Source organism: Schistocerca cancellata, chromosome 4 (assembly GCF_023864275.1).
Source record: "Schistocerca cancellata isolate TAMUIC-IGC-003103 chromosome 4, iqSchCanc2.1, whole genome shotgun sequence".
Lineage (NCBI taxonomy): Eukaryota > Metazoa > Arthropoda > Insecta > Orthoptera > Acrididae > Schistocerca > Schistocerca cancellata.
The window spans coordinates 388,033,081-388,059,718 of NC_064629.1; the positions used below are offsets into that span (position 1 = coordinate 388,033,081).

Here is a 26,638-nt window from a genome sequence, read left to right on the forward strand (position 1 = left end):
AACCATTTTCTTATATATTCTCAATGCATTTCTTCCAATTCATCATAGTTAGTTTCTTATATAGTCTACCCCCTCTTAAGCTAACTTAAATCTACTGAGCTCAGATATATATACCAAGGGACAAGGCAATGCAGCATCACATAAAACGATTAATATAAACAGCAATGAGAAAAAACGCAGATTTGCAAAGCAAGCAGCATTAAGAAATTAGCAAAGCAGTTGTAATATTACAACTAATATGAGCCAATGTGCAGCAACAATAAAAATAAATCATTAGTAAAACTGGCTTAACAGGATAATACAAAGTCAAATTCAATAACACTATGCCTGGCAAACAGCAGCAACTTATACCTAAACATGACATATCTCAAGCAGAAAAAATATTACAGTAAAAACTACAATGCAGATAAGGGAAATATATATTCACATCTTAATCTCTATGTAATTAAAGTGGTGCACCACAACAACTTATTGTAAAAAAAATATTACCATGTACTTGAAAGGAAAATTATGTGTCCAGTTACTGTTACTAGTCCCTTCTTATTGTTCTTTCCTTTCCAAGTGTTCCTTTTTTAAAGAATGTGGGTTACAAAATTATTATTTAATAGATCTGTTGACAGAAAGTGTTCACATTAGTAAATGCATCTAAGTTTATTTTATGAAACCAATGCTGCAAGACAGCTGGAAACCAGATATTAAACAAAATGAGCAATCTCTCAACTACAAAGACAATAGATGTAAAATGTTTCTAATCATTTCATTAGGCATTTTAGTAAATATCATAAATAACGAGCTCCACAGTATGCTTTCAACAAGGAAATGTCAATAGCGAGGATAATGGCCTCCCTTTTTTTTTCTACCTGTGCTTCCGGAAAGGCACACCCTAATGGCTTGTTCTCCAGGTGTCTGACACAGCTGTGTGCCCACGACGCACATGCAGGTGGTCACTTAACTTTCTTACGGAAATATTTACGACAGCAGTTTCTGCTACAGTGACAGTCTCATATAAATATTTCACAGGTCGAGAATTTATGGTGCGAATGTGTAGAAACAAAATCCTATGAATATAACAGTGTCCAAAAAAAAATTTCGCCGGCATTGTGATACATTCACGCATTTCGAACATTTCATAACTCTTAAAGTACGATTCTTGGTTTCCAACATCCTTTTTCACAAGTCAAGAGTCCCTAACTTCTATTCATTATTCATATACATATAAACACGTAATCACATTCCTCATATATGGTAGCATCATCTTATTGACATAAACATACCTCAACAGCATAATACACATCGTCATCGTAAAAATAACATCATAACACCTCAGTCAAATCTAAAAAAAGTCGTAGCTTTCTGCATTAATGTCAAAACCTAAAAAAAATTCTCTGCTCATTTCAAGAGTGTCATCTACCTCAAACGTACTTTAAAAATCGTGATCCCATACCAAATATATCATTCGAAGCTCTCATAGTATCACAATGGTTCCAAAAAAATATGAAGAGTTCACACAGTACAGACAAAATACAATTTCGTAAGTGTGAAGTTACCCAACGGTGTAATTACGTAAACATGTGTCACTGACGTAGTAAAAAACGTGTTTATCTCTCAGTTAAATGATCAGATAGCTGTGTAATTTATGTATTAGAGAAATATGGTACCGATGTGTAAAGTTGTATAAGCAAATACCATATTAGCTAGGGCTCCTTGTGCTTGCCAAACACATGGTACACAAAGTAAGCGTGTACCCCCCTGAGGATTATTGCAATTATACCCTCAGCTGTCACAGATTACAGCAATGGAATGAAATGTATCACGGAAAACTTTCTTTGTAATTCAAAAATCTTTAAAAATAAATGTTTTAAGTACAAAATTAATCACTCAAATACGTGTCCTGCTGCGCTAAATGTGCGTCTTGCTGTAAGGTAATCTCTGTGGAAGTGTCGAAGTTATCGTCCTCCAGAAGCTAAGTTCTGCAGAAGTCAATGTACTTACCTCATGATAAACAAAAGTGAAATGCTTTGCATATAGATATCTTACTTATTACGCTTATTGCCGTGATGAAGAAAGTACTGTGCTGTAACGTATTGTTGTGCTATGGAAAAGGCTGTCTCATTGTAGCTGTACCACAAAAGTTACTACTAAAACATGTTTTACTTTCCAGAAGAATTCAGAAAAACTGTGCAGATATAAAACAGATACTCTGCAAAAGCAGCAATCTAAATTGTGTCACACATTAGTAACGTCGTGATATAATCGTGTAGCTGTCACATAAACTAACCACTGTGTCATCTGGTATCTCTCAGAAAGTACTTTAAATCCGGAATGTATTTTCAAGTAAACCAAAATGTTGCATTAGAATCTCATTAGCAGTACTCGTAAATGTTCTAAGTGTGAGACTTATAGTCATTACGTAATCGTGCAACTAACAAGCAAGAATGTACACAAACAATAACACAGTGTCATCTGTTCGCAATAACAATGCATTCGTAATTTCTGTTTGAATAACTTCTCTTGGTTCTTGACTGGATATTTAACTTTAAATATTGTTGCATGGTAACAGTTTCTAGAGCATACTAGTAACGTGAAGTGAGACGTTTTATGGCAAAGACAGAGTTAAAAAGCATATTATCTTTCAATAAATGGTTTCACATGTGAAATGTGGTGTAGCCCTTTGCTCTTCTCAGTACGCAAGTTTCAACTTGAATGCAATTATCATGCGGTATTCGTCTGTAAAGAATACTGGAATTTTGCTCACGGTTAGCGTCAATGTTATTTTTCCCTGAGCCAGCGGGCGCAAGTGGCTGCCTGGGATGTGAGTCATTGTCTGTTTCTTTGTTGACGCGTGTCGTTACTGGGATTAGGAGGCCTAACTTCTACAAATTCGCCTTGCCGAGAGGGCCCAGCTCTGTTTAAAGCTCGCCAGTTCTGATGGAATTCAGGTCTGTCGTTTTGTCGGTAGTTTACACAGTTTCTTTCGTGTCGGTCACGTGGTGGAGAATTTCTCCCTAAATCGTAACTGCACGCTGAACTGTTGCGTCTGAAATTATTCTGTCTCCCATGATGATAATTGTTCAGGTTGCCAAATTGTCTGTTTCTATGAGTGTCCCTGCCATATTCATTACTACAGAAATGCGATCTCTCTCTGTAACTATTACTACTCTGCCAACGGTTGTCATACGGGTGGTGTCTGTTTTGGTCACGATTTGTGTTGTGACAATAGCCTTGTTGTGTCCAGTTATTATTTCTGTCATCGCGGAATTGTGACAGATGTGACCTGTAATTGTTGTGTTCCTGTTTTCGCGTCGCGTGACTGTCTGTGTCAATTTCTAATTCTTGTAAGAGTCCCTGAAAAGCTTCAATGTCGTCTTTGCAACGTCCTGCCAAAATAATATGCCGTAAATGTTCAGGTAATTTGATTAAGCAAATGTGGATGAGTTCTGAGGGGCTGTATGGGTTTGACAGGTACTGATTTTTGTGCAACATGTCTTCAAAATATTTGACAAGACTGGAAAATTCAGATTGTTCAAAGTGTTTCATCATCATGATGCTATGTTTTACTCGGTCTTGTGTAGCTTGTGACCAATATGCTGAGAGGAACGCATGGTTAAATTCTCCTTCACTGTGACAATCGTGAATGACCGATCGCATTCTTACAGCTGGTTCATTCTCCAAGTAGCCACACATAAATTCTAACCTGTGCTCCAACGACCAGTTGGGAGGAAAACAATGAGAGAATTGATGGAGCCACGCTTGTGGATGAATGTCGTTGGCAGAATTCTTAAACGTTTTGAATTTACATGTAGTAATGAACAGCTTATAGTCAAAACCACCGTGTCGGCGAGTAGCATGTCGGTCATTGTTACGTCGTGTCGGCGGTTCGATCTCAAAATTCGGTGCACATTGCCAATTTCTTTCATAACTTCCGAAATGCCCTGTGTTATTTGTTGTGGTATGGTTGTTAGAGGGTGAGGCAGTGCATGAATTGGAACTAGCCAATTCCGTATTTCTATGTCCCTCTTACCATATTGGGGCGCGAGTGTCCTCTGAAATATGTAATTCTTGTATTACCTGTGTCAGCTGATCTTGTACTTCCCGGATTTCTCTTTGGTGTTGCGTATTACTTTGATTCAGATTTTGTTTCAGTTTCCTAATTTGTTCGCACTCTTCTGTGTCATTAAAGACTACCGGTTTTGTGTCATTCAGATTATCATCTACCTTCTTAAATAAGTTAGTGACCTGATCCGAAAGTTCGGCTACTTTCTCCGATAGTGAACACATTTCCTCAGTGTGTTTTTCTGAACCAAGTTTCAGAGTGTCCATTTGTGTTGAAATCGAATCTACTGTGTCCTTTAAGTTTTCCTGAGTTTTTGCAAGTTGCGTAACCGAATCGGTAGATGCAACTGAGTCAATTTTAGCCCACAAGGTCTCATGATTTTCATGAACAATAGTTTGCAGTACTTTTATGGCTGCTTCGTGATTCTGTAATGCATTTTCATGCCGCGAAAAAATAGGTTGAAAATGCTCACAAATTTGTGTTTTTACGTCATTACAGACTTTTTGACATTTCGATTCAATGTTATGTAACTCAGTAGTTAAATCTTCACGTGTTTGTTCAAGCTTATGTTCCACTGAGTCTAACTTTTGAAGCTTTTGTTCCATTGTGTCTAACTTTTGAAGATTTTGTTCCATTGTGTCTAACTTCTGAAGCTTTTGCTGTGTTTTGTCTCTCATTTTGTTCCATTGTGTCTAACTTTTGAAGATTTTGTCCCATTTGTTTCTTATTTTGTTCAAGTGTTGTATCTAACTTTTGTAGCCTTTGTCCCATTTGTTGCATTAACTGTAATAACAATGCACTGGTGTCTGAAACATGTTCCTCAGTGCTTTTCGGCAGTGAATTTGCACCGGCAACAGTCACATTTTGACAAGCGGAAAATGTGTCTTGACTCATTTGAGAAAACGGTGAGAACCCAAAACCTGAGTCTACAATATTTGCAATATTGTGTTCTGTCATTCCCGATTCCTGAGGCGAGCTGTTACCGACCGATCGATCGATAATGCTTCCCTATTCACAACCTGTTTCACTGTCTACACCATTATTTGCCGCCCGCTTCATTTCCCTATGCACAATTACCAAATTACTACTTGGAATGTCTGTTAATTCACTACACAGTGGTGCTGATAAGCTACGCTCGTCGTCACTATTATTTCTCAGTTTACTTTGGAGCCTAGTGTTACGTTTTTCACACGCCATTATTGTTACAATATTTCACACGATAACACAGAAAAAGGCCGGCTGAAGTGGCCGTGCGGTTAAGGGCGCTGCAGTCTGGAACCGCAAGACCGCTACGGTCGCAGGTTCGAATCCTGCCTCGGGCATGGATGTTTGTGATGTCCTTAGGTTAGTTAGGTTTAACTAGTTCTAAGTTCTAGGGGACTAATGACCTCAGCAGTTGAGTCCCATAGTGCTCAGAGCCATTTGAACCATTTTTGAACACAGAAAAACACACTGTGAAGAGCAAAAATAAGAGAACACTTTAACATAGCACTGAAAATAATATCTAGTTAATTGCAAGCGCAGCTGCGAAATACTTGGTGCAAATCTACATGCATGCCCCCAAAACTCCGCCATCTCTCTCCCCACATCCACCACTGCTGGCGGCTCACCTCCAACTGCGCAACGCTACGCGCTGTTCACATCCAGCTGCCGCTGCCCAACACTACAATGACAGACAACAATGCAAACTAGCCACAGGCTGCACACAGCACAGCCAGAGATTTTCATATAGAGCGCTACGTAACGTTGCCAATAAGAAAATATAAACAGCCTACTTACACATTTCAGATTTGGAACCTCTCCCTTGCCCTTCCCTCTCTATACAATGACAGTGTAGTATTTTATGCGGCACTAAAGTGAAATGTCACACTATCGCCATCTTTGATGAACTGACACGTAACCGAATGAACTGATGTTTTTGGAGCTATCTTTAAAAATAAGTATTCCAAAAATTACGTGAAGAGTGTAACTTGTAATATTTCCACATCAAAAATCCATCAACACCACACACACACACACACACACACACACACACACACACACACTCACGCACGCACGCACACACAAAACACTTTAAGAAAAGTGTAACATTCAACGCTATGTAAAAGGAAATATTGCCAACTCTGTTTTCATACTTCACTAAATACCATCTCACATCTGTAACTATCGTTAGAAACTGAATTGCATTCACTGTGGGATATGGAAACAGTATAGCGCATATTGTCCATAAACAGTTAAAAGCCAATGTTTTCTTATGCACTAAAATTAATGAATTTGGAATATGTAGTTGCAGAAGATCAGTTATACTTGAACAACTATTTTACAAAACTTACAAAGGGGATATAAAATCATCTGCTGCTTTATGCTCCTGTTGTTCGTCATTGCCAACAAATGGCAGCAATTGTGAATGTTCATAGTGCCATTATTTTACCATGCTTCGTGTTAGGCTCAATGGACACTCAAATTAATTATTTATTAGATCTAAATTGTTGTATTATGGTTGTTAACTCTCACACTGTTTTTTAGAAGTCTAGAAAATCTGCAACTATATAACATCCATGCATTGTTTATGGATATGTTATTTCTACATACACAAATATCTACCTACAGTGATGCCTGATAAATGGCTGTGATGTCTCATATACAGGGTGTCCCATTTATCTTGACCACCCTAAATAACTGTTTGTCAAGATGCAAATTACAAAATGTTTCAAGCAAATGTTCTTTAGACGTCAGGGGAACATCAATCAGCATGATTGCCTTCGTTGTAGCTGTGTTTTTTACAAAGATATGAACAGCGTTATGACTTTTTTAAATGGCACCCTGTATGTTTTATTGGGTCATTCATTTCCTCTCGTAAAGACCTATTCAAAACTGTATCACAGTGTACCATTCACGGAAACACCACGTTATTAACTACATAATACAACAGTGACGTTGACAGTCTCAGCGCTTGTGCAGGTACTAGGGGTAATGAAACAGATCCACGTGCTGGCGTTGACAGAGGACAAATGTAAACATAAGTAGAATGCGCACCTGTCATTCTGTCAACCATCGTCAATTGAAGAATTGTGTGAGTAGGATGTACACCAACGAAGAGAAGGTAGAAATGCTATTCGTCTATGGGGAATGTAAGATAGAAGAACAGTAATTGCAATACTGTTTTCTTATGTTCGTGTACATTTAATACAGTAATTTAGTCCTTTTAAGTACTGTTGTGTAGAGCAGGCATACAGTAAAGGCTGTCCTTCCTACAAATTGCATCGACATAACGTTTCTTTTATTGTTGTTGTTGAAGGTAGGCGAAATGCTAGCAGGCAGCGGAATTGTACAGAGAGCGATATCCTGACAGGAACCCACCTTCCCGACGGATGTTTTCTAGTCTTGTTGCGACGCTTCAGGAAAAGGGAAGTTTCAACCCACGACAACGCAATCGTCGTAGCACACGCATAGACGAAGTTGCCGAAGGTACTGTTATCGCTCCGTTGCTATGAATCCACATGTGAGCATACGACAGCTTGAAGACTAGATTGGCATTTTTAAAACCAGTGTACATCGTACTCTTATATGCCACCGATTCCATCCTTACCATGTACACCTACATCAAGAATTGCTTGGGAATTATTTCCAGAATCGTGTACAGGTCTGTCAGTGGGCACAGCAGCAAATCGTCACCAACCCGAACTTCTTCCCTAATGTTCTATTTACCGAGAAATGTTCCTTCTCAAACACCTAAATACAAGGAACATGCATTATTGGTCCAGTGACAACCCACGATGGCTTAGACAGATGGGACATCAGCGTCAGTGGAGAGTTAACGTCTGGTGTGGATACTTGGTACTAAAAGTATTGGTCCTTATTTCATCAACGGTAGTCTAAACAGCACAGCGTATGCCAACTTCCTCAGACGAATTTCTCCTCCTCTTCTGGATGAGGTGCCGCTAAGGAACAGAATGCTTATGTGGTATCAACACGATGGATGCCCAGCACATAATGCCTCGCGTGCACGTCATGTTCTCAACCGAAGGAGTCCTGCCAGATGGATTGGTCTAGGAAGAACAGTTACTTGGCCTGCTAGGTCTCCTGATTTAAATTCTCTGGACTTTTTTCTTTGGGAATGCATTACATACGTTGTCTGTCGCGATATTCCAATAGCTCCGGATGACATGCAGGTACGTATCGTGCTTTCTTGTAATTATCTTCCTCAGGCAACACTGGTAGCAGTAAATAATTCTTTCATTCGACGAGTGCACCAGTGTATAGGTGTCCAGGGTCATCACTTTGAGCACCTTTCAATGTTCTACTCCTGGGCCATGGTACATGAGAGTCAAAGTCAATTTTGTGTTATGTTTTTAGTTTCATTTGTTTTCTGACAACTCCAGCAAATGGACGAGTTTGTAATCCCGGGCTAAAAATCAGTGTTGGGTTATGTAATTAAAAACGTTGTGTTTCAGTGAATGGTATACTGTCGTACATTTTTGAACAGGTCCTTAGGAGAGGAAATAAATTATAGAAAAAGAAATACAGAGTGCCATTTAAAAAAGTCACACCACTGTTCATAACTTCGTAAAAAAACAAAGCTGCAACGAAGGCAATGATGCTGATTGATGTCCCCTGTTGGCTAAAGGACATTTGCTTGAAACATTTTGTAATTTGCATCTGGACAAACAATTATTTAGGATGTGTCTGCATGTGTGTGTGTGTGTGTGTGTGTGTGTGTGTGTGTGTGTGTGTGTGTACATGGAACATAGCTGTTAACTTTCTTCAATTGAACTGCCCCAATTCTGTTTCCTTATATAGATAAAAGTACATAACATTATACTTAATAGACAACTGACATTTTACATTAGGTGATGTATCTAAACTAACCTATCCAAGCAAACTGCGCAAAACACGTGTTGGCTAAAGGAATGTGCTAAGCAGCCAAACACAGAAACAAGTTGTCAATCTGAATAACAGGCAGGTAATAGAAGAATGTAATTAATGAAATGTTTTAGGCCTGTCCTCTGTGTAACACAGTACATTTCCTCGAATTATATATTTCCATATTTAAATTGTTATTCACTGTTTGTCAAGTCTTAGTATGGTACATCAGAATTCAAATATGTAACAGATGTTGTCATTTCAGTCTAAGAATATTTAATTGCTGTTTCTTAAAACCAACTGATATCACCTCGATTGTTTCAAGTTCTTCAGTAATGCTCCACTATAGTAAGCAGCATTTTATGGGGGACAAAGATAATACAGCATGTTCTACAGTACAAAAATATGATCGATATTATGAACAGGCTAATTCTTTTACTTAAACTCAAACTATTATATATAGTGTAACAAAATATTTTTTGGGGAAATTCAGCAATATTTACAAAGCAAATCTATGATGACCAGCTTCTCTAAAGATTACAAATTGTAGTTTCCATGAACAGTGTCTCAATAGTAACTGAATCGAACAGTAACACGTACTGTACAAACACACACAATATAGCCAAAAGTCAAATGAACTGATAAAACATCATCTTAGTAAGGAAGAAGGATGCTGTTTTCTTGTGATTTTTATTGTGATGTAGCACTTAAACAGCATATTTTCTTTGTAACCTATGAGAAATTTTGCCATATTTACTTTCTACTTAACATAAAGATGGTGGTGGAACTAGACAGAGATGAAACATTTCCTTATTTAACGGTTAAACAAGATGGAGATGAACGTTCTGTGTGTACAAAATAGAATTTTTCCCATCATATTATAAATATTTATCATAATAAGTAATTATTACTAGTGCAAAAGGCGCGCGCGCGCACACACACACGCACGCACACACACACACACACACACACACACACACATAATAAGTAATTATTACCAGTGCAAAAGGCGCGCGCGCGCACACACACACACACACACGTGCGCGCGCACACACACACACACACACACACACACACACACACACACACACGCACTCACTCACACACATACACACACACACACACACACACACACACACACACACACACAGTGTTTTAACATAACACGCAGGCATAATTATCAGTGTTTGATCGCAAATGAAAATTAAAACTTGGTCCTAAAATAAATTATTTCTCAAACTACGTAACCAATTGAACACATTACACTTGTGGCTCTCTGTTTAAATTAATTGTCTTTAATTAATTAAAAGGTATTTTGATTTTATCCGTAACATATAAGAAGCTGTGATTGTAAAAAAAGTGTCGGCTCAAACACTAGAATTTACATGTTTTGAAGGTCATGCCATCATTTTCACATTATCCGCAAAAGCATCTCAAAAAGCGACCGATGCGTAACGTTAATGAGAACAATATGAAATGTAATTCGATAACAGTGCTTTTTCCCTGGCAGCCATGTCCTCTTAAAATCTACATCCACACTCGTAAAAAGAAAAGAAGAAAGTATTAATATAGGAGAAAGATTTGCATCAGAGGGATCAGGTAATTTTTTTGAAATGAATGAAGCGTACAAAGAACCTGCGAGAGAAGGACTTGCATGGTAATTTCACTTGACTTCATGCAGAACCTTCCATTGCGTCATATATGTACCAGTGATGTACTCTTCTGCAGGCAACTCTGGCATTATGTGTCGATGTACATGATGTAACAGATGACAGTGCTACCATGTATGTTTACACGGAAACAGTAGGAATAAAGGGGCAAATGAAGTCAGATCTTTAATGTTGCATTATTTTAATAGCAAAACCATCACCGCCGATCAGTTAGCTCTACTGAGTAATAGGTGCTCTGGAAAGAATGAAAATTATACAGTGGTCTGTTTCCATACGTTCTAATTCACTGCTTCCATCTCTTCAAAAAAATAACTCATGTTTTTCCGATGAGGGGCCATGTCTTCCTTTCCAATGATTAAGACTTTCCACTAACTGAGAAGAAACAGAAAACTACTTCACCCGAAGAGCCAAATGACTGGAATGATGTAATGAGTAGTTGTCGCAGCAGATCGTCTCCATTTGATGCCGTTGTTGTGAACTGAGACGAGCTTAATGGTTGAAAACCTGCAGCACCTACTTACTTCTTAAAAACGCCAAGACTATCCTTGATTCTAATAAATCTTCGCCGGATGGAAATATCAGATGACTGCCCCTTTCTTTAGAAACGGGATATGTACTGTGGCCACTGGGACACGTGTAACGTCTGCATTAAAGTTATGCTTTATCAAAGCGTCGAACTAACCCAAGTGTATGGAGATCCCACTCGTCTTCCAGCAGCAAAGTTGCAGGACTTCAACGATTGCGCACATCCCTTCGAAAGAAAGAAAGTGGGCTATTCTACACACAGCTGGAAGAGAGCCCAGAATATATTGCCAATGGGGCTATTGTTGTAGATGAAGACGACAACAGTGATGGGTGCACCAAGTGAAATAATGCTAGTGAACCATGACATTACTGTATTATTTACCTAATCCGTTTTCAGTACCACTCGATGTATGGAAAATTCGTAAGAATAACTACAAAAATTCTGTAACGCATCACTTTAATGACAGTATCTGGTTCATTAAAACGTGACTGAATTAATATTATGCCATTTTGTGACAATTTCTGGCAAAAACAATCAATGGCAGTAAATTTTTTGTTCTTTAAGAGGACAGTTTTAAACTTCCAACGTCAAAAACTTCAGCAAACTGTTACATTCCTATGAGCAAATGTAAGAAAATTTTTCAGGTGTCAGTGTAACACAGAATAACATTTAGACGGTTTATTGCTTTTCCTGAATATTTAATTTTTTTGCCATTGGTTGTTTTTGCCAGAAGCCCCACAATTTCTAAAGCCAAAAAGTGTCCCACTTTTCCTTGTAACTTAATTTAAGGACCTACCAGTTTGGCCTGGGTAGCTTACATTACAGGTGTTACATTGAATTTGGTAGCATACATGTGGACTCCATGTTGTAAATTGTTTCTGAGCTTAAATTGCAGCGTATCCTTGGTCTTAAATTTGCCCCTGAATTAAAAGGTCTGATAATATTAGCCACTTTCTGGGAAAAATTACCGAAGTGTGGAATTGTTACACTCCCAGTATTCCATGCAGCAGTCGCCTTCACATTCGTGAGCCGTTTCTTCCACATTCCTTAAGTGGTAACAATTAACTCTGGCTGGCTGTTTCCTTCACTGTAAATAGGCGCCTGAGCTGACATTATAAGATTCAAATTATGTGCATGGCTTTCATACTGGTAGTACTAATAAAACTTCCGCATTAAGCACCACTAGTGGCTGACCAACGTTAGATCTTTCCATCACACTTTGCACACGGAATGGACCTTCATATTAAATATTTCCACATCTAAATTGTCTGTATTCATTATTAAAATACGCAGATTTCATGTATGGGCACTGTTAAAATAAACTATATGCTGGTGGACAAGTATAGTCTCATCTTTCTACCACGCATTGATACTGTGAATTAAAGTCTTCAAAGTAAATCAACATTGGTTCTGTAACAGGGCAAAAAATATATGAACAATATTGCTGATCTAACATACAACTAAAAGTGCACATTCGGCAAGAGCTCCCGAAGTAAAGTATGCTATTCCCACGTATAAATCCATCACAAAACTTTTCCTGTATTCCGATGACACTGCTAAATCATGTTGTCGCACATCGGAAACTCAATGAAGTAGCATACTGAACTGTAGATGGTGAATGCCACTCCCCCAATCATGGTGACTGCCATGATGATGTCTTGATAAAGGGAACGTTGATTATGACCTCACGGTTAGGGTACTGACCAGTGTTTGTAATGTCATGTATCAAAGTTTTCTGATCGCTGGAACATATGATAAGCCACAACTTACATTTCCTATCTGATCCATACCTTTCCATTTCGTTTTTCATTAAATTTGAAGCTGCTTCATTCTCCTCTTGTCAACTCCATTCTGAAACACTCCATTCTTTTCAAACCCTGGCCATCCCATTTCGACTCAACATATTCCTTTCTGACACATCCTGCTCAGTTCTCTTCTGAGTTTTTCCATTCCGTTTCTTTACATGGACTGTGTGAATGAGATTTGGAGCCGTTTCAATTCTTTTTAATCGTCTTTGTGAAACAGTGTTAGAAATACTCAGAATTATGGAGAACTTGCTGTCTGCTCTATTTACATGCAGTGTTAACTTCTGTTATTAGAATACTGTTTGAGATCCACTAACAGCAGAAATTGTTTCTTAATTATTCAGTATAACTATGCATTTGGAATGATGGTAGTCACCACGTTTGGGATGATGGCACTCAACATCTCCTATTTAATCAAAGTGTCAAAGAGTTTCCACTGTGCTACAGTAAAGGGTGACAATAGGGTGTAGAATACTAACGGCCATCAGTCACAATAGAAGATGATTTTATTTAACACAGGACCGATTTCTGGCTTGTGCCCATTTCCTGGTGGTTTAAATTCAGGTAAACTTTTCCATACTCATTGTTGGAGAACACTGTTTAACTAAAAAAAATTAAGTGATAACGAATAAATAGACACAAATGAAACATTTGGAAGCGGGTAAGCAAAATACTAGGCTACTTACATAAAGCTGTTGTATCCACATCGTTTACACAGTACATTTGTCATATTTTTGTTCAAAAATACTTCGTTTTTTACATATTAACTGTACATTAGTCATCGTACTAATTATTGGTGCTTCCACGTATGTCTTTGATAACGTTTTGCTAGCTTAAGTGTTGGTAACTTCAAATATACAGGCAATCACAATGTGTTTACAATCGAGAAACGGAGCCTAAGTCAAAGAACTACAGAGATGTTAGACATACAGATACACAACAGTTATTACAAATTATGAAAATGAAATTGTTACACGACTGTGGAACATTACTGTCATTTACAGTATCTAAAATGTTGTTAGTATATTGTATAAGGTTAACTAGACTTTTTTTCCAACAGTGCTAGTTTTTGGTGGCAATGAGTTACAGTTCTTGATTTTTAAATATTTCATTAAAAGTTTATAGGAATGACTTGTCTGAAGGGTCTGCTAGTTCACTGAGAATTCAGTGTGGTTCTTTTGGGGCTACAGATGTTCATGTAAAGCCAAGAAGTTTCATTTCCTTTTCTTTTCTGACACTGTGTAGTATCTGTATGTTGTTTTTACTGGCTGAGTGGTCATGTCCTTTCAAATGTGTTGCTAATGTGGATTTATCCAAATTATTTAGCCAGAAGGCATCCATGTGTCCTGATATATTATAGTGAAACTCCTATGTGGAATTGCTTCTTTTATCTACTTGATATTCTACAGTGAAGTAATGCTATTGTGCATGCCACTGAGAGCGTTTCCTTGTGTTTACAATCTGTAATGTAAACAACAAACTTGCCTTTCAAAATTATCGGAAACCCACTACCAGGGATGTTGCTATAAACAACACCTTTTGTCACACAAAATAGAACAAAATGGCATTCTTCAGATTCACACTTGACCATATACATTAAGATCCACTCAGTCCTCTTGCTGAATAAAAACAGTTACATTTTTAAAATAATTGCACACAGGAATGGATACAACCCATATATAATTGATAAACTTCACTCAGAATCAAAAAGAAGCAATGTACACCATTTAAATCAGAATCACAAGGACAAATACACACATACGCTTTCAACCCTTTTATAGAAAAAAATTTCTTACATCCTAGCTGACCTCCTTGTGGCAGTAGTATTCAAATAACCTTCAGCACTAATAATAAACTACAACAGCACATCATTCACACGAACAAGACAAACAGCCAGTGTCACAGTAAATCGGGTATTTACAAACTTCTGTGTGATAAATGCCCACAATTCTGCACAGATCAGACAGGAACGGGCTTAACTATAAGATACTGGGAACACATGGATGCCTTCTGTCTGAATAATTTGGATAAATGCCTGCAACACACCTGAAGGAACATGACCACTCAACCACAGCCACTGAAGACAACTTACTACAAACTGTCAACAAAGGAAAGGAAATAAATCCCCTTTAAGAGCTCAAAATTTACAGCCATAGCCACAAATCATTACACCTGATTCTGAGTGAACAAGACACCTTGTAAACAAGTCATCTCTACACACCTTTAATGAAATATTTAAAAATGAAAAACTGTTGTTCAATGTTTTTTAGAAAATATTCTGTTCTCTCTTACATAATTTACTAGGAACCACTCAAGATATCATAAATGATGGTGTGGTTCCATAATCATGTAGCAATTACATTTTCATAATTTGTAATATCTGTTATGTATCTGTATGTGTACATGTAAAAAAGAGATATTTTTGTACAAAAATGTGACAAATGTGCTGTGAAAACGGTATGGATACACCAGCTTCATGTAAGCTCTATACTATTTTGCAACACATGTCGCTTAGCCTCTTCCAAATCCACATCTACATCATACTCCGCAAGCCACCTAATGGTGTGTGGTGGAGGGTACCTTCGGTACCACTACCTGATCCGTCAGACCCTGTTCCACTCGCGAATAGTGCGTGGGAAGAATGATTGTCGGCAAGCCTCTGTATTGGCTCTAATTTCTCGAATTTACTCCTCGTGGTCAATTCGCGAGGTGTATGTAGGGGGAAGTAATATGCTGGCTGACTCCTCCTGAAAAGTGCTGTCCCGAAATGTCAGTAGTAAAACTCTCTGTGATGGACAACGTCTCTCTTGTAACGTGTGCCAGTGGAGCTTGTTTAGCATCTCCATAACGCTCTCTCGCCAGCTAAACGATCCCGTGACGAAACGCGCCGCTCTTCATTGGATCTTCTCTATCTCCTCTATCAGTGCTACCTGATAGGGATCCCAGACATATGAACAATACTTAAGAATCGGGCGAACAAGAGCCTTATAAGCCACTACTTTCGTGTATGAGCTACATTTCTTAAGATTCTTCCGATGACTGTGAGTCTTGTGTCTGCTTTTCCACTTAAGGTTGCTCTGGATAGTTACGCCTAGATATTTTACGGCAGACGTTGTCTCCAGCTGTTTGTCATCAGTAGTGTAGCTGTATAGCGGTGGATATCTTTTCCTATACATGCGCAATATATTACTTTTATTTACGTTCAGGGTCAACTGCCAGAATCTCCTCTATTCATCAATTCTCTGCAGGTGATTCTGCAAATTCTTACTAGCTTCTGGCATTGTTACTTTGGTGTAAACAACTACATCACCTGCGAACAGCCTTAAAGGGCATCCGACGTCTTCTACTAGATTATTTATATATATTGTGAACAGCAACGGTCCTATCACACTTCCCTGTGGTACTCCGGATATTAACTTTACATCTGTTGATTTAGTTCCGTTAAGAGCGACGTGTTGAATTCTACTTGCAACAAAGTCTTGAATCCTACCGCAGGTCTGCTTCGATACTCCGTAAGCACGTATTTTTTTTCACTAAATTTCACTAAATGACAGTGCGGGACTGTGTCAAATGCCTTACTGAAATCAAGGAAGACAGCATTAGCCTGAGCACTGTTGTCCAATGCGCTGTGGATCTCATGGAGAAACAGAGCGAGCTGAGTTTCGCAGGATCTCTGTTTGCGGAATCCATGTTGATTTTTATAGAGGAGCTGTTCATTTTCCAAGAATGTCTGATTCTTGAGCATAAAAATGTTCCATCTGTGTCTGTTTAGTCATCATCAGGTCATGTTTCTCGACTTAAACAGTGATCCCCAACACTGAGTATGCCAACATTTACCAGAATGTTAACCAGCAGAAGACAGGCACAAGTCCTGAAACTGGTCGTGTGTTAAATAAAATCACCAACCTTTTGTGACTGGTAGCAGTCATTATTTATTCTACACCGTATTTGGGAACAATCATGATGTTCATTTGCGTCCATTAATGATAAAATACATTAGAAAGTGACAATGTTTAGAACTGAAAAACAAAGATAATACCCCAGTGTGAGGTCACTATAAAGTCGCTGACCCTTATACCAGTTACAGAAGTAAGTTTTTAATGTTACTTTATTCATTCTGATTAGCAAACACCTAAGCTGTTTTTGTAAAGTACACTATAGCGAATACTGCAACTAGCCACTTGTGGCTGGTTTCTGCATTTCCTATAGTGTAAAGTTTTTGATGAATTTAAAAGTGGGAATAACCTTGTTTGCTTTTGTAATTCTCTTCAACAAATGCACTTTTGCTCTGATATTGAACAGATTTTTATCTTTTTTAATGAATTAAATGCGTACTACTTATATGTGGTACAATGATCGAATTTTGCTCGTCTAATAGCCTTTACATTTTGACAGTAAAGCCAATAAATGTGCCGTGTGTACCTTTTTATACTTATAGATAATTAAGTTGTAAGGGTACTGCAGTCTGTTTATTACACAGTTAAGAAATAATTTTATTTTGGAGCTCAATTTGAAATTTAGTTTGCAGTCAGAAGGCTGTAATTATACATTTGCTTCCTAAAAATGTGTTTGTGCAGTTTGTTTATCTACGTGTTCTTACAATGAGAATTTGATGAGATTTTAATGTTATTTAGGAGCTGATGGTGGGAAATACAGACTGTATATGTTTTAGAGAACCTCGGTACGATAATTCTGCTTCGTAAATAGTGCGATATTCCTTTAAAGTTTGTTTTGTGTATAACCTCTAGATGGTCTATGGCAGATCCAAATAGAAATGAATATTAATTTGTTGATACCATCGATTACATTTTCTCTATGTGCAAGAAGATGCATTTTCTTGGTTCCGCCTAAAATGATGATTGCTAACACGAAGAATTATTAAAACGTAAAAACGTAAAGTGGCATCAAATCGATCTGTATACCACCAACGCTATATCCTCCAGCTGAAGCACCTACACCCATTATGCATTTTAACTTCGAGATAAAACTGTAGCTCTTTACAGGCATGCCTAATATCACAGAACATTTTAGAAATAGAAAAATGTAATGTAAGGGACCATAATAACTTATTGATGTGTCGCACTAAAAAATGAAAGCAATAAAATTTTTTCCATTGCTAGGAGTAATTACATTGTCTATTTGTTAGCCTACTTGTCTGCATACCATAATAGTTTAGCCACCAATTGTTTTCTGCAGTTATAATACTTGGTTCGGTTATTTATGGTAATGGCCTGTTTTACGCCTAACACGAAATATCAGCTGCCTGTTTATCATCTTATTTTTTAACCAAGCATTTTTAGACATCGACACATCATTGGGGCCCCGCATATGAAAGTGCACAATCATTTTCAGGCACTAATTTTTTCAGATGTGTGTGTGTGTGTGTGTGTGTGTGTGTGTGTGTGTGTGTGTGTGTGTAAAGACATGGAAATAACATTGTGACACTGGACGTAAGCAAAGCGTTTTCTGGTTTTTTTCACATATATTTACTGATATTTTAGATGATGAATTCACATTGCTACTCTTGACAAGCATCATGGAAAAATTTAGATGCAGCGGTGTTTCATTTCATGGGCTATTCTCCTATACACCAAGTGTAGGCCTTCTTAGGAAGCTGCATTTTGGTGTCTTCCGTTTTACAATAATTTAGACATTGGAATAACTTAGGGCACTTACTTTGTTTGAGGTACCAATTTCGCCAGATATGTGCGTGTCTGTTTGTGTGTGTAGAAATAACATAGACATAAATATTGCATTTTTTTGTATCCTTGGCGTAATTTTTCAAATATTTTACACTTGTATAAATCTGTGTGACAGTTTATATCACTCACACAACTAAGATGTGTTAAGTAATTGATTTGAGTTTTCGTTGAGCATTATACCTTGTAACTGCTGTTAACTGTTGGCGAAAAGTGCTTCTGCTTAGCTGAGTGGTAACGAGCTTGCCTTCCATCCACGGGCCCGTGTTTGATTCCCGGTCGGGTTGGAGATTTTCTCCGCTTGGGGACTGGGTGTTGTGTTGCCCTCATAATCATTTCATCCTCATCATCTGCCACAAGTCGCCCAGTGTAGCACCGACTGAAATAAGACTTGCACTTGGCGGCCGAATCCGGATGGGATATTCCGGCCAACAGTGCCATGTGATCATTTCAGTTCACTTTATTGTCTTTGCGAAGACAAGCAACAGGAGCATAAGACAGCAGTTGATTTTATGTTTGCATTGCAATTTTTTTATTAATAAGAATTATACATTTCACCCTTGTAAGGCATCATTAGGTTACGTAGAAATGCGCCAGTTTCAGCTGAAGGGCACTAAACAAGAATAAGAAGCTTCTGAGTATAACACCAGGTTGTCAAATGTCTTACCAGATACGTGAAGGACATCCACTAAAGCATGAGATTTTCACTCTGCAGCGGAGTGTGCGCTGATATGAAACTTCCTGGCAGATTAAAACTGTGTGCCCGACCGAGACTCGAACTCGGGACCTTTGCCTTACGCGGGCAAGTGCTCTACCAACTGAGCTACCGAAGCACGACTCACGCCCGGTGCTCACAGCTTTACTTCTGCCAGTACCTCGTCTCCTACCTTCCAAACTTTACAGAAGCTCTCCTGCGAACCTTGCAGAACTAGCACTCCTGAAAGAAAGGATACTGCGGAGACATGGCTTAGCCACAGCCTGGGGGATGTTTCCAGAATGAGATTTTCACTCTGCAGCGGAGTGTGCGCTGATATGAAACTTCCTGGCAGATTAAAACTGTGTGCCCAACCGAGACTCGAACTCGGGACCTTTGCCTTTCGCGGGCAAGTGCTCTACCAAAGGTCCCGAGTTCGAGTCTCGGTCGGGCACACAGTTTTAATCTGCCAGGAAGTTTCATCCACTAAAGCAGTCTCAACATGGTGTACACAGCACAGACCCAGGTGTACAATGTGTGGATATAGAGCAGAAAGCGATCGCCTTAGCAGGTCCACTGGGAGAACCTGCTAGCATTGCGAACGAATTTTTCTATACACATAAGGAATGACCACAAACACTGCCATGGAGGCCCTGGCGCTATCTACACTACTAAGTGTTATGAATTAAAGTGAAGCGCTGGCACTCCAGTCGTGAACGATAGAGAAGAGATGGCTGTGAGAAGATATCAGCCAATAGCACGCTGACCGACTCCTCTTTAGCACGACAACGCGACAGTATCTGCCCCTCTGCGAAGAGGACCTAAGTTCCACTCCCGACTGGTCACGGTCCAGTCCAAGAGTAGCCTCAAGATAAGCGATTTCTATAGCAGCATCGACACTAGTTACTTTGCTAGTACAATCTATGTAAAGTGGACTTGGGAATTGTTATACTGAAGAACACTGCTTATTTTGCATGTCGCCCTTCGCTTGCGACACATCTTTGTAATAGCAAAGTGACGTTTTGTAATCTTTTCCTTTTGTAATAAATAATATGATATGATATGATTTGTTTGAATGTTGTCTAGCGATCCGAGAAAGCATGTTTCCTAGACACCCCATATTTGACGACTAGACTGGATTTAACACTAACAAATAAAGATACTAAGTGTTTCACAGCCTTTGCGACAAACGCCAAGGGGTGATAAATCACGTCGTGGAGAACAACTTTTGTTAGAAACAAAATGTCTACTGGGGCTTTCTGGCGATGGTTGGTGTCGTTTAAGATTAGTGACGCTTTTGAAAGGTGACAGGGCTTAGGCACGTATGGAATGTGCGTTCCCCTTCAGCCGTTCATCTGCTGTGTGGGAGTGGCGGCAGGCTCAAGAAATGTGAGCTCCCGATTTGCTATTACAATATATTTCTCCCGTTAGAGAACTCATCCCTGTGGGTTTCTTGTTGAAGCACCCTATCAGTTTATTGAGATAGCTAATATGCTGCACACCTGGTTAACAGCCCTTGATAGTTGGGTGAAACCCCATCATCCTTCAACCATGGAATACTAAAGAGTACCTAGCGTCACTGGGAAGCAGCAACGATCATTTTGTCTCAAACAAAAGTCATCTCTAAGACAGACGAGCTCGCCGTTTGGCACAGAGTCTTTAAAATACTCTATATATATGGCCTGTAACACTCCCAAGCGATGTGTCTAGAGCCGTAGCGAGGAAGTGGATGGGAGAACACAGACTGGGCGTAGAAACTATTCGAAAAAAGAAAGAAAGGCAGTTTAAGGATTAAAAAAAACTAAAGACAGTTTAAGATTTTGCAGGAAGGGGTACGTTAGATTTTCTACCGCTCCCATTCCTGCCTTCTCTCTACGAGAAGAAGCCTTTTTCCTCACGGCAGTAAACGCACGCAGTTGTCACTCCGTCATATCTTCAGTGTCATTTCGTCCAAGCAGCACCATAAAAATACTGGTGCTACTGAACAGGTCCCTATCATTAATATTGTGTATATGGCAACGGTGCAGTCGATTCACACAGCTGCCACGGACACATTTCGCTCGTGTTCAACAAGGAGTTATTGCTGCTACAGAACATTTTAGGATCTCTAAGATCGACAAGCGCTTCATGAAGCAACTGGTTTACCAAAAGCTTCCACTTTTTCCGATTTCTGCCGACTGACAGCTGGAGCAAGGAGTGTCGGTGGAGGAAGAAACCATGACAGTGGAGAGGATATGTGCTTTACTTACCCCTCCAGCCAACACTTTTTCTGCTCCCAGTGACTACAGCTACTAAATGACGATAACTGAGTAAAGGGGGCGGAGAGGACGCGCACTGCTTAACAGCTGCATAGTCTTGCAGACTTCCTCAGCATCCACCAATAGGTCAAACTGTCTGCACGTATCTATTCTCTCTTCACCGTAAACTTAACACGGATGCCAAAGATGCACAATATATTCCTCAGCATGTGCTGTAGCATCCCTGGATTCTCGTATCACGTATAGACGCATAAGAATGTGGAGGTTTATGCTGCGGCCACGCTGCTGCACAATCCATTAATTATCGACGTATTTAACTAGTAACAACGGTGCCGCCTCGCTGCAGTTCCCTCGGATACGTGCACGCTATATGCATTCAAATGACGGGTCCATATGGGTCCGAATATCACGCGCAGCAAAACCGAATGTCCACTGGGATTCGATATATTAGACGTCATGTCATGTCTGGCTAGTGAGTTGAAGTTGTACTCTCTTTGTTCCGGTGAAAATAATTAACTGTTACTTCTTTACAGTTTCGGTAGGATTTTTCTTTCTGAAATGAACGGAAATCATTGTTGCATCTTTCTGATTTTACAGGTAAGGTTTCCAATTGTAATGTTTGAGGTGGTCATCTGTATTGTCAGGCTTCATAGTAGAAACGTAACTAATGAACTACTACCTTTGCTATCCCCGCGTTAGAGAATGTAACAGCAAGTTTCGCAGTAAGCGTATTAGTAACGATTGATATGTTTTGTTTTAGAAAATTACTAAATCTCGTTTAACTCGATCAAGTGAAATGTGTGTCTTAATCGGCAACCACCTGTTTTCGAGCTATAGCAAGTCGTGCAGCGTGTACGAGACTGTCGTGCTCGACACAGAATAAAACTTTGCTATATAACTGTCTCAGTTCGGAAAAATTACGGGTTCAGTCAGTAACCGCCAATTATCACCAGTCCAAGTAGAGGTGGAACTAACAACTAACACAGTCAATAACAATAGACGGTATGTGCCCAGCATTCCAGCGTATACTCTACCTCATCGGTCCAAATTCTCTGATATGGAGAAATAATTCAGTGACTGGTGACACTTGAACCCCTTCATTCATATTGACTAAACAACTCATTCAAATGTACGTCAAATTAAAAGAATTAGAAATTCAAATGGAAACCGTTACTTCTACTGACGCTGCCTTCCAAAATGACGTATTAGCTGAAATAAAGGAAAATGGCGTAGTGTTCTTAAATGTATTGTGGATATAGCACATCACTGCATCACGAACTTAACTTTAAGGGCAGGTTCAGATTCCATCAGTTACAGCAGCTATGGTGTATTTTGAGTAGTTTGGAGCTTATTAGTCACTACAACTGTTAGAGCACATAGCAATGTCAGAAGCGGAAAAAGTAGTCCACGCTATTTTTAAGCTGAAATTCAGAACGATCTTATATAAATTTGGGGAAATAAGGGCATGAAATAAAGAGCCAGCTAAAAAAGCTAAGTAATTTAATGTATTTTATTGTACTAAGACATGGCTCATTTAGAACAAATCAGCCGAATCATTTGGTGTGCTTACAATGACGATGAGAAATGTTCAGAAGAAATAGATTTTGTTGGCTTTGTGAGAAATTCATAAAACATCAGAAAACTGGAAGAGGACAATCGTAAGAAATATCGCTGAAGCCGAGCTGTATTAGCTTTTATACTGAAAATTGTCGTGATCAAGTCTTAGATAGTGGTTAAAACATGACAGGAAAATCTGAAGACGTCCAAGCGCATGTATGGAAAAAAAGACTTGCAAATTTTTTGTGCTGCACGAAATTTAAATCTTTTTGTTGTGCATATCGCGAAAGTTTCAGTTCTCATGATTTCCTTAATTGTTACAGTTTTAAACTATTTCATCATCTCTATTTTAAGATGACAGGCATTAGTCGATTGTTTTAAAACGACTCTTAAGAATCACTGCGATTCCAGATGGTCTGTTAGCCTTCTAACTGTGACAGCTCACCCGATGGACCTAGCATATGCACACAAAGTGTTACAGGAAATGACCAACAGGAACAAATGGATTACTGAAATAACATTTTGAACCACCCACAGACTACTTGAAGAGTCAGTGCTCGTCGATTTATCACCTGCAAGAACAGAATTGCACTCGTTTACACCTACGGCGAACATTACCCAAGTTCAGATATACTGCATTATCAATTGAAGCATGATTATAATAAATACCCGTAACTCTTCTTCACTGTCATAAATTTGCACAGAAATCATAAACTCTATGGACTTCGTTAATTCGGTGTTCAATAGCAGTTATGCAGTCCCTTGCATTTTGCAGCAACATCTGTATCTGTATTTCCCAATCTACCTTACGGTGTGTAGCAAAGGATACTTTGTGTATCAATGTCGCCGCCCCCATTTCCAGTAACAGTCACAAATGATGAGCTGGGAAAGCGGTAGTTGGTATATCTACGCCTGAGCTCTGATGTCTTTGATTTTATCTCAATGATTTGTTCACGATATATATCGACGAGGAGGAAAATTGTTGTTTGACACTTCTAGTAACGTACACTCTCGGAATTTCAACAGTAAAGCTCATCGTGGTGAACAATGCCTCACTTGCAGCACCTTTCACAAGAGTTTGCTAAGCATCTCCGTGGCGTGTTCACTCTTACACAGCGAACTCGTGATAAATGCGCTGATATTTTCTTTTTCTTCTGTTAGTGCTACCTGGTAAGGAACGGTCAAAAAGAATTTCTTGAGCTACCTTTTCCATCTGTGTACGCCTGTGCTTCACCATTCTCCCAGAGACCCTCAGACCGGCATCTGCCTTTCCTACGGTTTGTTTTAGGTGGCCGCTCCTGTTTAAATACTCACAGAGAATTGATGGATGTGACTGTTTTCAGTGACTGTTCGGAAAAAAACCAAAGGCGGTTGCATTCTACACTCCTGGAAATGGAAAAAATAACACATTGACACCGGTGTGTCAGACCCACCATACTTGCTCCGGACACTGCGAGAGGGCTGTACAAGCAATGATCACACGCACGGCACAGCGGACACACCAGGAACCGCGGTGTTGGCCGTCGAATGGCGCTAGCTGCGCAGCATTTGTGCACCGCCGCCGTCAGTGTCAGCCAGTTTGCCGTGGCATACGGAGCTCCATCGCAGTCTTTAACACTGGTAGCATGCCGCGACAGCGTGGACGTGAACCGTATGTGCAGTTGACGGACTTTGAGCGAGGGCTTATAGTGTGCATGCGGGAGGCCGGGTGGACGTACCGCCGAATTGCTCAACACGTGGGGCGTGAGGTCTAAACAGTACATCGATGTTGTCGCCAGTGGTCGGCGGAAGGTGCACGTGCCCGTCGACCTGGGACCGGACCGCAGCGACGCACGGATGCACGCCAAGACCGTAGGATCCTACGCAGTGCCGTAGGGGACCGCACCGCCACTTCCCAGCAAATTAGGGACACTGTTGCTCCTGGGGTATCGGCGAGGACCATTCGCAACCGTCTCCATGAAGCTGGGCTACGGTCCCGCACACCGTTAGGCCGTCTTCCGCTCACGCCCCAACATCGTGCAGCCCGCCTCCAGAGGTGTCGCGACAGGCGTGAATGGAGGGACGAATGGAGACGTGTCGTCTTCAGCGATGAGAGTCGCTTCTGCCTTGGTGCCAATGATGGTCGTATGCGTGTTTGGCGCCGTGCAGGTAAGCGCCACAATCAGGACTGCATATGACCGAGGCACACAGGGCCAACACCCGGCATCATGGTGTGGGGAGCGATCTCCTACACTGGCCGTACACCACTGGTGATCGTCGAGGGGACACTGAATAGAGCACGGTACATCCAAACCGTCATCGAACCCATCGTTCTACCATTCCTAGACCGGCAAGGGAACTTGCTGTTCCAACAGGACAATGCACGTCCGCATGTATCCCGTGCCACCCAACGTGCTCTACAAGGTGTAAGTCAACTACCCTGGCCAGCAAGATCTCCGGATCTGTCCCCCATTGAGCATGTTTGGGACTGGATGAAGCGTCGTCTCACGCGGTCTGCACGTCCAGCACGAACGTTGGTCCAACTGAGGCGCCAGGTGGAAATGGCATGGCAAGCCGTTCCACAGGACTACATCCACCATCTCTACGATCGTCTCCATGGGAGAATAGCAGCCTGCATTGCTGCGAAAGGTGAATATACACTGTACTATTGCCGACATTGTGCATGCTCTGTTGCCTGTGTCTATGTGCCTGTGGTTCTGTCAGTGTGATCATGTGATGTATCTGACCCCAGGAATGTGTCAATAAAGTTTCCCCTTCCTGGGACAATGAATTCACGGTGTTCTTATTTCAATTTCCAGGAGTGTATGACGACGGTGTTGGAAAGTTGGTACAACGCTACGACAGATGTCTAAGTCGGAGAGGCGACTATGTTGAGAAGCAGCTGGAAGGTGTAGCCAACTGCTTCAAATAACACATTTTTGATTTTCATAGTGGTTTCCGTTTCAAGACCGATCGAAACTTACTTTCCGAATAGCCCTCGTATTTTAAATGTCAGCCGCCATCCCTGCATCAAGCATAGATCCTCTACAGGTTTTCCTACATTTCTCTACAATTATTTAGCGTTGTCACTTCTCTATACGGAGTGATTCCATGGCGATGTTACAAGCTTCCAGGGATGACGGAGAAGGGTCAGTGTATCAACATGACGTAAGGGACTCGGGTCCAGAAACGACCGAGTCGAAAATAATAGGCGAAAACAGTGGACCGTAATGTTTGAATACTCCTTTAGTAGTGTAGCGCTTGACACAGTCACGTCGATTAAATATTTTGGCGTAACATTGCAGAGCGATAGGAAGTGGGACAAGCATTTAATGGCAGCTGTGGTGAAGGCGGATAGTCGTCTTCAGTTCATTGGTAGAATTTTGGGAAGATGTGGTTCATCTGAAAAGGAGTCCGCTTATAAAACACTAATACGAACTATTCTTGAGTACTGCTCGAGCGTTTGGGATCCCTATCAGGTCGCATTGAGGGTGGACATAGAAGCAATTCAGAGGCGGACTGCTAGATTTGTT

At 40.1% G+C, this 26,638-nt stretch overlaps 1 non-coding gene across 1 annotated transcript; it reads right to left on the minus strand.

Annotated features, from left to right (window-relative positions):
- Nucleotides 1-19,376: 19,376 nt before the first annotated feature.
- Nucleotides 19,377-19,451, minus strand: Trnat-cgu (transfer RNA threonine (anticodon CGU)). Its single transcript has one exon. It is a non-coding gene; the product is annotated as a tRNA-Thr (tRNA).
- Between the last annotated feature and the right edge of the window lie 7,187 nt (nt 19,452-26,638).